The sequence below is a fragment of the Lampetra fluviatilis genome, chromosome 15, assembly GCF_964198595.1.
Source record: "Lampetra fluviatilis chromosome 15, kcLamFluv1.1, whole genome shotgun sequence".
NCBI classification, from domain to species: Eukaryota; Metazoa; Chordata; class Hyperoartia; order Petromyzontiformes; family Petromyzontidae; genus Lampetra; species Lampetra fluviatilis.
The window spans coordinates 10109246-10124740 of record NC_136289.1 but is presented as its reverse complement, the minus strand read 5'-3'; positions in this window follow the sequence as shown (position 1 = coordinate 10124740).

Genomic DNA, 15495 nt, shown 5'->3' with positions numbered 1-15495 from the left:
AGGTGGTACTGGTGGTGATGATGATGGTAGTGGTGGTACTGGTGGTGATGATGATGGTAGTGGTGGTACTAGTGGTGATGATGATGGTGGAGGTGGTATTGGTGGTGCTGGTCGTGACGGTAGTGGTGATACTGGTGGTGATGATGATGGTGGAGGTGGTACTGGTACTGGTGATGATGATGATAGTGGTACTGGTGGTGATGATGATGGTGGTACTGGTGGTGATGATGATGGTGGTACTAGTGGTGATGATGATGATGATGGTATTGGTGATGATGATGATGATGATGGTGGTGCTGGTGATGATGATGGTGGTGCTGATGATGATGGTGATGGTGGTACCGGTGATGATGATGATGGTGGTACTGGTGATGATGATGATGGTAGTGGTGGTACTGGTGGTGATGATGGTGGTGGTACTGGTGGTGATGATGGTGGTGCTGGTGATGATGATGATGGTGGTGCTGGTGATGATGATGATGGTGGTGCTGGTGATGATGATGGTGGTGCTGGTGATGATGGTGGTGGTGCTGGTGATGATGATGGTGATACTGGTGGTGATGATGATGATGGTGGTGCTGGTGATGATGATGGTGGTGCTGGTGTTGATGATGGTGGTAGTGGTGGTACTGGTGGTGGTGCTGGTGATGATGATGATGATGGTGGTACTCGTGATGATGATGGTACTGCTGCTGCTGATGATGATGATGGTGGTGCGAGACCGATTCCTTAGCACGCTCCCTGCCCGCGGCCCACCCGCTGCTGTCTCTGCGCTCACAAATATTGCGCCGTTATGATGGATTCGGGTGCATTTACTTAATGCGGGCGGACAGAGCCACTGGCGACAAACGACACCCATTTGCCATGATTATGCCGCTCTAACTTTAGCGATAAATCAGGGGCGGCAAGTAATGCAATTACTGTGTGCGCGTCTGTGCGATTCTCTCTCTCTCTCTCGCTGTGTGTGTGTGTCGGAGGAGGAGGAAGAGGGAGTTGTGTGCGCGTGTGTGAGTGGGGAGCGGTGGCGCGGCGGTGAGGGCGCTGCGCTACGAACCCGGCAATCTGAGTTCGATTCTCGCTTACGACCAACACCCCAGAGACGATTACGTGAGCCGGTGCTGGGCCTCCCGTTCCTCGGTCGACTCAGCCTCAAAATGAGTACCAGGCGTGACGTGTGTGAATACTCAGCACTGGGGAGACAAATGCGGCCGGGCGTGGTGCTGGCCACCCACCCCCTCGTGTGCCGTGCCGGCCTTCATAGGTGCTACTCGCTAACAGCACTTGCCCCAGCAGTCTGTTAAGGCCACACGAGACATCTTTGTCTTGTGCATGTGAGTGGGGAGCGGTGGCGCGGCGGTGAGCGCGCTACGATATGAACCGATCCCGGGGTCTCCCCTAGGTCCACTCAGCCTTAAACGAGTACGTACTGTGGAGTGTAAACAAACGTCAGCGTTGGGGAGACAAAGGCGACCGGGCGCGGTGTTGGCCACCCACCCCCTCGTGTGCCCTTGGCGGCCTTAATCGGTGTTCACTCACAACACTTGACCTAACAGTCTGTTAAAAAATATTTCTACATCGGGGGACATTTGTCTTTGTATTTGAGCGAGGGTTGTTGTTGTTGTTTGCCCTGTTTGTGTGCAAGTGCGGGTTCATCGTTCAATGTGTTCGTGTTGGGAGCGGTGGCGCAGCGGTTAGCGTTCTGCACGCTCTGTGATGATTCCCAGTGACGGCTAACACCGGTGGAGACTGACATCAGTACTGTAGACTCACCCAACATCGACTGAGCCGGTGTAATAATCGACGCTGGGGAGACAAAGGCGGCCGTGCACGGGGTTCTGTCCACACTGCTCCCTGTCCCCCCGACTGAGTTGTTTGCTGTTGTGACGTTCTTCTGACCTGCCCCTACTGGACATCTGTGAAAAAAACCTTGATTGTTCATCGGATTCCTCCAGTATAAATACATACTCTGTGTCTCTATGGCGAAACGGGGGGGGGGGGGGGTGCACATGTGAGCGGCATTTGGCCTGTGGCTGGTGCTCTTTGTGCGCTATCGACAGCCAGCCCATTAGCATCGGCGGCAGGAGCGTCGATTTAAAGTGATACCCGCTGCGCGAGAGACGGCGAAACGGAGACCATCATAAGAGCAGCATAACTCCACACACACGCAAACACGCAATCTCAGTCACATATACACACACTATCTCAATCATATCCTCATATACACATATCCTCAATCACATGTACACACACACTCTCAATCACACATTCACAGATACACAGCCTCAGTCACATATACACACACACACTATCTCAATCACATATACACACAAAACACTATCTCAGTCACATATACACAAACACACCATCTCAGTCATATCCTCATATACACAGCCTCAATCACATATACACAAACACACTATCTCAGTCACATCCTCATATACAAATAGCCTCATTCACATATACACAACAACAACAACCGCCATTCTCCACTAAGTGGCGGTGATATCACCACGACGCTTGTGCCAGGCTATGTGCACTTCGAGGCCACGTGAAGTGTCGAACGCCCGCTGGCAGGAGGTCACGGGGCAGACCCAGGTGCCACGGGTCGACTGACTGAGATGACTGAGATGAGTGGTTTGATGCACCACCTGTGCCCTCTACTGTGCCAACTTACTGTGCTTTAGCCACCCGGCGCTCCGCTCGTTGTTGTGAGCGTCGCTCCTCCGCCCTCCGTTGTTATTGAAGGGCGACTGCCTACAACTGCCCAGTAGCGTCCTTCACGAGCCTCCTCTACAGAGGCCGATCTTGACACCGCTGGTATCAGTCATCGGCAAGTCCACTCAGCTCCACGTCCTCCTGTACGACATCACTCCATCCCTTCTCTAGCCCGTTGCCGCGCCCGTTTAGCCCCCTCGATCCGGCCGAACAAAATATGTTTAGGCATGCAGTGATTGGGCCTGCGGGCTACGTGACCCAGCAACGCAGCCTTGCCTGCAGGAGGAGCTCACCGATGGGACTTTGCCCAGATCTTTCAAGGATTTGTGAGCTCCTCACACAATCCATCCTGGTTAAACCCAGGATGGATCGTAGGCAGGCCAGCCTAAATGAACCGGCGAAGATGTTCCATTAGGGAGGTCCACGTTTCGCAAGCATAGAGAAGGGAGGGAATGACTGTGGCCGAGAAGACCTGAAGCTTTGTGAGGAGCGACATACCTGGTAGCTTCCACACAGCGTTATGCAACCGATGAAAAGATATTGCCGCTCGACTGATGCGGAGTGAGACCTCAGCTGTTAAACCGGAGCCGGTCACGAGCACACTGCACAGGTATGGGACACTCTCCACTCTCTACAAAACTGCCCTATCACCAATTGGGAGTTGTGGGGGTGGAGTTTCCGATGGTAAAAAATACCCAGGCAGGTGCTTAGTTTTGGTGGGGCTGATGGTAAGGCCCCACCTCTTAGAGGCAAGCTCCCTTTTTCAGCAGTAGCAGCGCCTCCAACTCTTCCTCTGAGTGAGCAGCAATTACCAGATCATCGGCATACATAACATGGTTGAGCAATACGGAGCCATCCCTTGACCGCACCCGGGCATCGATCAGCCTCCCATTGTATCTGTACCAGATGGAAATTCCTCCGGTACAGCTATTGAAGGCTTCACGAACTACGTGGTCGAAATATATGTTAAATAATGTGGAAGCTAGAGGACATCCCTGTCGCACCCTAAGGTGTACAGGGAATGGCTCCGACTCCCGGCCACGTAGTTTTACCTGGGCCCGCTCACCATCATGAAGGTTCTTAATGATCGTGAGCAGAGGGTCAGGGACTCCGAAAGCACGAAGAACAACCCAGAGCCCAGGCCTACTGATTGTATCATTGGCCTTGACCAGGTCAATAAAGCAGAGATGTAGGTCTTAATCCTTGCCAGGAAAGGTCCTGGCAAGGATTATTTAATCACATGTACACACACAATCTCAATCACACACTCATAGACACACAGCCTCAATCACATGCACAAAGACAAAGATCCCCTGTATAGCCTTTAGCAAACTTTTGTGGCAAGTGCTGTCAGCGAGCACCTATGAAGGCCGGCACGGCGCACGAGGGGGTGGGTGGCCAGCAGCACCACGTCCAGACGCCTTTGTCTCCCCAGTGCTTATTTTTATTTATATATCAACCTAGGTGATGACCAGGACCGGTTCAGATAATCATCACCGGTGTTGCTTTCCGTGAGAGCGGGAATCAAACTTGGGTAGCCTGGCTGGTAGCGCAGTGCACTAACCACTGCGCCACCGCTCCCCCCACACACACTCACTCACTCGTGCAGTGGCAGTGATCTCAAGGACGTCGAGTGAACGTCACGCGAGCGAGCGAGCTGCCTGACTGCGGAGTGGCAAAACCATTTGGAGCCGACGTCATTTCGAATCGGAAAGTTCAGCAAAATGAGAGCGTTGCCAAAAAACACACAAACACACACACACACGCATGGATAATGAACCCACATCTCTGCATTTTCATCGGACGGAATGGATCTCGAAGTTGGCAAACGTTACTCCAATTATAGCCGAGATACCTTTTATAAACTACAGAGCGAAAGTGGGTACCCAGACACGAAACTCAAGATTTTTATTTTATTTATTTTACCAGCGAAGGTCCACTGAGCTATACAGCTCTTCTTCTTTGTTTTTTCGGTATTTTATGATGTTTTATTTTTATTATTTTATTATTTCCCTTCTACGTGACTTTACCGAAAGAAACAAGAAGATGAATCCCTGCAGTCACGTAAGCTTTAAATCGAAATTTATACAGCTCTTCTTCAGAAGCGACCTGGCCACAAGTGATGGCTCAACGAAGTGGCTCTTATCGTGCGGAAATGTACAACAGCCAAATACTCTAAACGCGTGGTTCTATATGTGGAGGGAAAACCCGGAGGACCCGGAGAAAAATCCACGCGACCATGGGGAGAGAGAGAGAGACACGCAAACTCCAAATATACAGCAGCAGGCGTCGGGGTCGGGATCGAATCTACGACCTCCAGGAGGGGCAGTTAACATCTCGCCACCGGTCACGGATAAATAGCAATTGCCAGGCTTGATGAATGTAATTAAAATAAATACGTGTAATATATATAATCAACAACAACAACAACAAAACCCCTCTGAAATCATTCGTCAATAACACCGCCGCATTAAAAGTAAAAGCATGCAACAGGCGGCGTTATGGGCAACGGACCTTCTTCGTCATAGCACACATGACAAGCGCTATTGGAAATGCAAAGCGGCCAGCAACAATCAGCACAATTAACGTTGTCATAGATTCGACACGTTTCTGGGATCGAGCTGGAGATCTGGGACGGCGGAGGGATGTAATTCCAACTCGGGGCATCGCGAGGTGCCCCAGACGCAGGCAAGAGAAGCGTTGTGACTGGCAGTGAGTGATGGTGGTTGAGTGAGTAGGCGAGTGAGTGGGTTGGTGAGTGGATGGATGGATCATTGAGTGGGCGAGTGGGTAGGTGAGTGGGTGAATGAGCGAGTGGGTGAATGAGTGGGTGAATGAGTGAGTGGGTGAGTGGGTGGGTAAGTGGGTGAATGAGTGGGTGAGTGAGTGTGTGGGTGAGTGTGTGGTTGAGTAGGTGGGTGAGTAGGTGGGTGAGTGTATTGATGGATCAGTGAGTGGTCGAGTGGGTGAGTGAGTGGGTGAATGAGCGATTGGGTGAGTGAGTGGGTGAATGAGTGAGTGGGTGGGTGAGTGGGTGGGTAAGTGGGTGAATGAGTTGGTGAGTGAGTGTGTGGGTGAGTGTGTGGTTGAGTAGGTGGGTGAGTAGGTGGGTGAGTGTATTGATAGATCAGTGAGTGGTCGAGTGGGTGAGTGAGTGGGTGAATGAGCGATTGGGTGAGTGAGTGGGTGAATGAGTGAGTGGGTGGGTGAGTGGGTGGGTAAGTGGGTGAATGAGTTGGTGAGTGAGTGTGTGGGTGAGTGAGTGTGTGGGTGAGTGTGTGGGTGAATCGGTGGGTGAGTGGGTGGGTGAATGAGTGGCTGAGTGCGTCGTTGTTGTGATCTGCATTGTGGTGATGGTTGAGTCAGTGGAGAGGCGAGGGAGGGAGATTATGCCCAGAGACAGGACGGGAGAGTAGAGGGAGAGTAGAAAGATAGAGGGAGAGTAGAGAGAGGAGAGGGTAGGGTCGAGAGAGCGAGGGAAAATAGAGATTCAGAGGGCATGCGAGAGAGAGAGAGAGCATCAGTAGAGAAGGACGCCTTTGACAGTGGAGAGGAAAGAGAAAGAGGGGAGTGAGAGTCAGCCCTGGAGGGAGGGAGGGAGAGTAGTGCGGAGAGAGAGAGAGCGGGAGTAGATAGAAGAGGACCCATCGAGAGAGAGAGAGGGAGGGAGAGAGTATAACACACACACAGAGCGAGAGAGAGTAGAGAGAAGAGGCCCTTTGTGGTGGCGATGCACGGACACCGCTGGTGCCGGTCGCGCGGAGTGGCGGCCCCACGTGGTGCACGCGCGTGGATCTCGGTCCCGGGAGGGGTGCGGGGAGGGGGTCTCCTGCTGGGGGGGGGGGGGCAGCACAAACCCCTACCATCACCACCACCACCGCCTGCTGTTGCTGCTGCTACTGCTGCCCGCAAACGCAACGTGTCATATCGAGTAATGAAATTAACCTCTCTGGGTACAATATGGCTCCTGCCGATAGGGCCGACCTGACCGCGGCTGTTGGCTGGAATTATTTAGTTGAGTTTTTTTTTTTAAAGAACAGACGCCAATTTGTTAATTACGAAGCCCACGCCGAGCCGTGTCAATTCGCTAGCGTCGGGGTCCCGGATAAATCGAACGCTGCATGGGGCGCGAACTTGTGACTCGTTCTGCCAAAAGGACACGTGTGTGTGTGTGCCCCCCCCCCAACCACCACCACCACCGCAAATAAATTAGAGAGCGCGTTGAGGTACAACAGGCGATTAACGTCATGAAGGAAAAGGTAAATAAAGTTAGTAATAAAGTTTGGACAATCGGCACCTCCACCCCGATGAGTGAGTGGCTTTGGATTTACAAATGTGCTATGAAGCCGACGTTGTTGAATTGAAAGAAGGGCCGTTTCTCGAAACGTCGCATCTTATATTTATTTCTGTCCAATTTTTTTTAGGGCAGTGGTATTGACGAATGTGCTCAGTGTTGTTGTTGTTTGTGCATGTGCCCCACTGCCAACGAACAATCACAACAAAGTTAAACATGTGTTGTTGTTGTTCCATTTTAGAAATTACACTCAAAGTCAAACTAATTATTTTGATTCCATCCAAGTGCTAATTGATTTCAAATAAAGCACAATTTTTTGTTTAAAAGATGTCCCTAAAAAACTAATTTTAACTTTTAAATCGTCACGAAGGATTTGTGAATGTGGCGTCAGACTTTTCATTCATCCGCATTTCAGAGCCACGACATTGATACCACCACCACCATCACCACCATCACCACCACCACCTTCACGGCCACGGCCTCTGTTTCAGATTTTTTGTTTGTTTAAAGCCAGTTGCTATTTCTCCCTAAATGAACGTGTGAAGTTTCTGGGAACAAAACGGGCAAACTTCTCTAGATTGGCTCCAGTGTAGCTTTTGTTTTGAGTGAGCGGTTCGTGGAGGAGCTCTTTCTTTCTTTCTCACTTTCCCTTCCTTCTTCGGAGCAATTTTTTCCACTCACATATTCATTAGGGCCTCTTAAAAGTTATTGTGCTTAATTTTCAAAATCTTTTGACCGCCGTAGTAAGCGGCCCAGCGGGGCATCACTTAGCTTCGTGCGGCGAGGCCAGGAGACGGAGCTTTTGAAGGCTTTGTCCCATCGCGCCGATTGTGCGGAGAGACGCGGGCGGGTGGAGGGACGGCGAAGGGGAGGGGGGGCTACGTCGCCTGACGTTGCCCCCCCGTGGTGCCGGGTGCGGGGGGCGCCACTTTCTCATGATCTCTGCCGCCTCTCCCGCGCGCCACTCCGACGACGTCGCCGCTGTCTCCACTCGCTCCCCGCGCCAGCTGCTGGGAGTGAGTGGAGGAGGCGGCCAGAGACGGGACGGGGGGAGGGGGGCAGGGGGGGCGGAAGGAGGGGGGGGGTGAGGCCCCCACTCAAGCAGTAGGGGGTTCCACGTGCACCCCCCCGTGTCTGCCCACCACCCCCCCCCCCCTTCAGCTTCCCTCTCAATGCACCGCGGCAACCATCAGCGCCTGTCTCCATATTCCTCAACTCACCCACATCACCCTCTCTCATCTCCCCCTCTCTGTCTCACTCTCACATCCCACACCTCTCGCTTTCTCTCTCTCTCTCGGTCGCTCTCCCTTGCCGCATACCCATTTTCCGCGTACGGCTCCTCCGTGAGATGTGAAGAAACATCTTCGTACACTCATGCTCGTTATCTCTCGGGAAAGATTGCTCGCGATACTCAACTTAACTCGACTCGCAACGCGCGTGGGATAACCTCGCACTGAACTCAACTCTGGCGTGTGATCTCTGCCTCCGACCTCTTTCTCCTCGTGTGACCCCGCTCTGCGACTCGGTGGCTAGGAGATGTTAACTACCTCGCCTGGTATACAGGAGGGCGCGGGTTCGATCCCGATCTTGACGCCTGCTGTATATCTGGAATTTGCGTGTCTCTCTTTCTCATCATCATCACGGTGGCTAGAGATGTTAACTACATCGCCTGGTATACAGGAGGTCGTGGGTTCGATTCCGACCCAGACGCCTGCTGTATATTTCGAGTTTGCGTGTCTCTCTCTCATCATCATCACGGTGGCTAGAGATGTTAACTACATCGCCTGGTATACAGGAGGACGTGGGTTCGATCCCGACCCTGACGCCTGCTGTTGTATATCTGGAGTTTGCGTGTCTCTCTCTCTTATCATCATCACGGTGGCTAGGAGATGTTAACTAACTCGCCTGGTATACAGGAGGACGTGGGTTCGATCCCGACCCAGACGCCTGCTGTATATTTGGAGTTTGCGTGTCTCTTTCCCCGTGGTCGCGTGGATTTTTCTCCAGGTCCTCTGGTTTTTCCCTCCACATTTAGAAACACGCGTTTAAAGTATATGGCCGCTGCTATAAATTTCCACGTGATAAGCCACTTCCTTGAGCTACATAGCTCAGTGGGCCTTACCTGGTAAAATAAAAAGAGTTTGGTTTTAGTTTTTACTCTTTCTCTGTGACCTATCTCTATTTCTCCGTGAGCTGTCTTGCTCTTCATGTGTGATCTTTCTTTCTCAAACCTCTGTCACCTTTCTCTCTACCTGTGACCGCTCTCTCCCCCTGTGTAACTTCTGTCATAGTGTGACCGCTTTCCATCTGACCTCTCTTTATATCTGTGACATTTCTTTGTGGCCTCTCTCTCCCCTCCCCCCCGTACAACCCATCTCCTTGTTTGACCTCTATTTTGCTCTGACTTCTCTTCGTAACCTCTCTCTGACCTTTCTGTGACCCCTCTTCCTGTGTGACCTCCGTATCCCACTGTGCCACTTTAACCTGCGCGCCAACCACACCCCCTCCACCCACTCGCTCGGACAGAAGTTTGCTCCCATCCGAGCCACCACTCTCTGCCACCATTCGTATTCCCGGCGAGACAGACATACACACAGAGAGAGAGAGAGATAAATAGAGGAGACAGAACAGAGAGACACAGCCACGAATACACAGACAGAACAGAGAGAGAGACACACACACACACGGAGAGGAAATTGCCGAAATATTAAATCGGTGATCGTGCACACCGCATGAAGCGCGCGCGGAGCCAACATCAATCTTTGTCGGCCACCACTTCCTGGAGGGCGCTCTTTGTGAGCCGTCTGGTTCTGCCAGCAGAGAGAGAGAGAGCGAGTTGGGGGGGGGGGGGCGGGGGGGGCATTGGTGGAGTGTGTGGAGGGGAGGGAGGAGAAGGAGCGTGGATCGTATTAGGCCGTCATTAGCGAGTCCCTGGTACCGGTGGCCCGCCCGCCACGCGCCGCGCGAGGCACCTAATGGGATTATTGCTGCGTTTGTGGCGGTGGTGCCTGCCTCGTGTGCCAGACGGGGGCCGGCGTGGCCGGCTCGGGCCAGAAACCATAATTATTGTAAACAAGCCAAGAGATGATATAATTTGGTTTGTATGGATCTCCGCCCCATCTGCTGAAGGGCCCGGGCAGCAGCTGTGGTTATGTAAAAAGAAAGAAGTCTATGTCTGCCGTGTGTGTGTGTGAGAGAGGGAGTGTGAGTGAGTGATATATTTTTTTGTCCGTTTCAATAGCCTGTTACGGAGCTCTCTCCCTCTCATTTCCAACAGAATAAACGCACGTGTTGAGAGTGCGCCGCGTGTGTTGGTGTTTTGTGCCGTGTTATCATTTATCGCGTGCACGGCGGTCGATGTGCGATTGCGCGCCGGTTCCGTGGGAATCTGCGGGTGGAATCGCGTGTGTGTGCGCGTGTGCGCGTGTGCGCGTGTGCGCGTGTGTGTGTGCGCGTGTGTGCGCGGTAGAGTAGTGGTTAGCGCTACGCTGCGCTACGAATCTAGCGATCAGAGTTCGATTCCCGCTCACCTCCAACACCCAGTGACGATTATCTGAACCGGTCCTGTGCCCCCCCTAGGTCGACTCAGCCTTAAATGAGTACCCGGTGCGGTGTGTAAACATCGTGTGCCGTGCCGGCCTTCATAGGTGCTCGCTAACAGCACTTCCCCCAACAGTCTGTTAAGGCTACACGGGGGACCTTTGTCTTTGTTTGTGTGCGCGTGTGTGCATATCTGCCGGTCATCTCAGTCAGTCAAGCCGTGGCACCACGTGGGTCTGTTCCGTGACCTCCTCCCCCCAGCGGGCCGTCGACACTTCACGTGGCCTCAAAGTGCACGGAGCACGTCTCCGCTACTGAGTGACGAGCGGCAGGTTTGTTGTTGTTGTTGTTGCTGCTGCTGCGTGCGTGGGGAGCGGCAGGTATGTTGTAGTTGTTGTTGCTGCTGCTGTTGCGTGCGTGGGGAGCGGCAGGTATGTTGTAGTTGTTGTTGCTGCTGCTGCTGCGTGCGTGGGGAACGGTAGCGTGGCGGTCAGCGCGCTGGGCTCGGACTCCGCTGAGCCCAGAGCCGGAGTTCGGTTCCCGTCCACGGCCAACACCAGTGAACAAGTGACGGACGAAGCTAGTGCGGGCCTGTAGCATATGTTATCAAGGGGCCCTGAATTAATAAAAAAACACGTAAATATGAAAACACTAATTTTAACTTGAACAGTAAAGTAATTGTATTTTTTCATTTGCTATACAGTCGGATAATACGACAAATCGCTAACCTTAAACACCCAGTCGTTCAAAAAGTTGAAGGTAGTATAGTACTATAGTAATAGAGCAAGTGCAGAATCACTGAGTCGGAATTGATAGCTTGAAAGCGTTTAGCGCGGGGCCCTTGAAAGTGCGGGGCCCGTACCTACATTTGTAGCTACTTTTGCTACTACGATAATCCGGCCCTGCCAGTGACGGCTATCTGAACCGGTCCTGGGCCTCCCCGAGGCCGACTCAGCCTCAGATGAGTAGCTGGTGCGGTGTGTAAAACATCGCCATCGGGGAGACAAAGGCGGCCGGGCGTGGTTCATGGCCACCCACCTCCTCGTGTGCCGTGGCGGCCTTCATTTAGGTGCTGACAGCACTTGCCCCAACAGTCTGTTCAAGGCTATACGGGGGATATTTGCCCTTTGTCCTTTGTGCGCGTGCCTGCTGCTGCAGCAGCGATCAACACGCGCGGCTGATGGCACCGAGGCGGCTTTGAGGTTCTTCACACGAATGATCGAGTTACTCATCATCATCAGCGGCGGCGGCGGCGGTGTCACAGCTCCAAGTGGATGATTTTCCTCGTGACCACGCACGTGTGTCATCACGGGCTGACGCCTCCCACAGCAAGACAAAGTTGACCCGTATAGCCTGTAACACACTGTTGGGGCAAGTGCTGTTAGCGGACACCTGTGAAGGCCGGCACGGCACACGAGGGGGGGGCGGGTGGTGGACAGCAACTACGCCCGGCCGCCTTTGTCTCCCCAAGTGGCGATGTTTACACACCGCATCAGGTACTCATTTGAGGCTGAGTCGACCGGTTCAGCCGGTTCAGATAATCGTCACTGGTGTTGGCCGTGAGCGGGAATCGAACTCGGGTCGCCGGGTTCGTAGCGCAGCGTAGCTCTAACCACTGCACCGCCGCTCCCCTAAACCCCTCCTCGACCCCCACCAGCCCCTCTCTGGGTGCCGTTCGTATCGTCGTCATCATCATCATGATCATCGTCGTCATCATGATCATCACCATCCATGGACAGAGAGCCCGTCGGTGTCCGATGCGCATTTCGTTGTTTGTTTCCTGTGCATCCATCGCAAACGCGACGCGTCTCAAGTTCAACGACGAATCAATGTACGTGGCACGAAACGCCTGACCTCACGGTGGTGATGGTGGTGGTGGTGGGTTACACGCACACACAAAGGCACACACCGGTTTAGTGGTGACGGTTGTGGGCGACGTGGAAGATGTTTAACGTGAACTTCCTGAAGAAGCCACCGGCAGCACGTAAGTGCGAAACGTCGAACATCGTACGGAACACACAGGCACGGTAAACAGCTTAAAGTCTTTTTTTTCTGTTGGGTTTGACGAAAGAAAACTTTGGCTTGAGACCATCAAATGCCACCGGGGGTGAAATCCCCGTAATGTTTGGCCAGGCGAAGAAAATAGGCTTACGCAGGGGGCATAAATGAATACACTAACTTAAACACTCCCAACGTTTCCTACCGCTGTGTAATCCTGTTAAGACGGACCCGCTGGCACATGGGATTCGTTCAAGCAAGGATCTGTTTGCCTCTCGATGGCCTCAGTTAAATATCCGCCACTTCACATCGTCCGCTGCCCTCACACTCATAGCCCCCCTTCCCCCCTCGCCACCTCCCGCCCCACCCGCCCACCACTCCACTGCCCAGACCTATAGGTCTCTGGCACAAAGACATCTCCCCATCTAGCCCCACTCACGGGACCATTGGGGCATGGTTGCTGTTCGCTACACTGCACACCAGGAAGTGTGCGCGCGTTTGTGTGTGTGGGTGTGTGTGGGTGTGTGTGGGTGTGTGTGGGTGTGTGTGGGTGTGTGTGGGTGTGTGTGGGTGTGTGTGGGTGTGTGTGGGTGTGTGTGGGTGTGTGTGGGTGTGTGTGGGTGTGTGTGGGTGTGTACTGGGGAGCGGTGGTGTAGCGGTTAGCGCGCTGCGCTATGAACCTGGCGACCCGGGTTCGATTCCCGCTCACGGCCAACACCAGTGATTCTAGATTTGAAGCTTTCGTGACTGCAAGGAACCATACTCTTTGGTTTTTTCGGTAAAGTCACGTAGGTTAAAAAAGGAAAACAAATACATTAAATCACGACGTTTTGGAGGCAACACAAGCCTCTGTCTTCAGGTGGAACCGTCACCGCAATTTATTTATTTATTTACCTTTTTTAACCTACGTGACTTTACCGGAAAAAACAAAGAACACCAGTGATGATTATCTGAACCGGTCCTGGGCCTCCCCTAGGTCGACTCAGCCCTAAAATGAGTACATGGTGCGGTGTGTGAACATTGCCACTGGGGAGACAAAGGCGGTTGGGGGTGGTGTTGGCCACCCACCCCCTCGTGTACCGTTCCGGCCTTCACAGGTGCTCGCTAACAGCACTTGCCCCTACAGTCTGTTAAGGCTACACGGGGGATCTTTGTCTTTGTGTGCAACGGTTAGCGCCAGGCTGCGCTTAGGAACCCAACCACCCGAGTTCGATTCCCGCTCACGGCCAACACCGGTAACGATTATCTGAACCGGTCCTGGGCCTCGCCTAGGTCGACTCAGCCTCAAATGAATATCTGGTGCGTGTGGGTAAAATAAACATCCCCACTGGGGAGACAAAGGCGGTCGGGCGTGGTGCTGGTCACCCACCCCCTTCCTGTGCGGTGCCGACCTTCAAAGGTGCTCGCTAACAGCACTTGCCCAACACGTCTGTTGAAGCTATACGATGGGATCCTTGTGGCCAAACCAAAGACTGTGTTCTCTTCCCAGTGCTGATGTTTACACACCGCACCAGGTATTCATCTGAAGGCTGAGCCGACCTAGGAGAGGCCCAAGACCGGTTCAAATATTCACCACTCTTATTGGTCTTGACACAGGTGCAAAGACACGCGTGGGTGTACACGCTTTCACATTCACGCACGTGCGCGTGTACACGCACGTGTGCGTGTACACGTGCACCTATTCTCTCTCTCTCGTGCGCTCATACTCACACTCTCACTCACGCACGTGTGTGCACTCTCACTCAAACAAACACAACGCTAAATTAGCTCCCATATTGCCTTAACACCCCGTTGGGGCAGCTACTGTTAGCGGACACTTATCTCTACCGGCCGGTACGTCATTAGCCACTACGCCCGAACGCATTTTTCTCCCCAGGTGTACTCAATTTGAGGCTGAGTCGTTACTCAGATCCTCCGCATTGGTGTGCGCCGTGGTCGAGAATCAAAGTGAAGTTGCCCGGATTCATGGTCCGATGCGGACTGCTGGGGCTAACGGCAAGTGCCGTTAGCGAGTAGCACCTACGAAGGCATGCACGGCACACGAGGGGGTGGGTGGTCAGCACCACGCCCTTTGTCTCCCGAGTGGCGATGTTTCTACACACCGCACCAGGTACTCGTTTGAAGGCTGAGTTGACCTAGCGGAGGCCCAGGACCGGTTCAGATTATCGCCACTGCATGTTGGTGGCCTTGAGCGGGAATTGAACTCGGCTTGTCGAGCTTCTAACGCGGCTATGCTAACCACTGCGCCACCGCTCCCCACACACACACGTACACACACACACGTACACACGCGTACACACACACACGTACACACACGTGCACATACGTACACACACACGTACACACACGTACACACGTACACACGCACACACACACGTGCACACACATACGTACACACACACGTGCACATACACACGTGCACACACACGTACACACACGTACACACACGCGCACACACACACACGCACGCACGTACACACACACGTACACACACGTACACACACGTACACGTACAGACACACGTACACACACACACATACACACGTACACACACGTACACACACACGTACACACACACGTACACACACACACGTACACACACGTACACACACGCGCACACACACGCACGCACGTACACACACACGTACACACACGTACATACACGTACACACGCGTACACACACGTACACGTACAGACACACGTACACACACACACATACACACGTACACACACACGTACACACACACGTACACACACACGTACACACACACACGTACACACACGCACACACGCACGTACACACACACATACGCACGTACACACACACGTACACACACGTACACACGTACATACACACGTACACACACACACGTGCACACACACACGTGCACACACACACGCACACACATATACACACGTACACACGCGCACACACACACGTGCACAC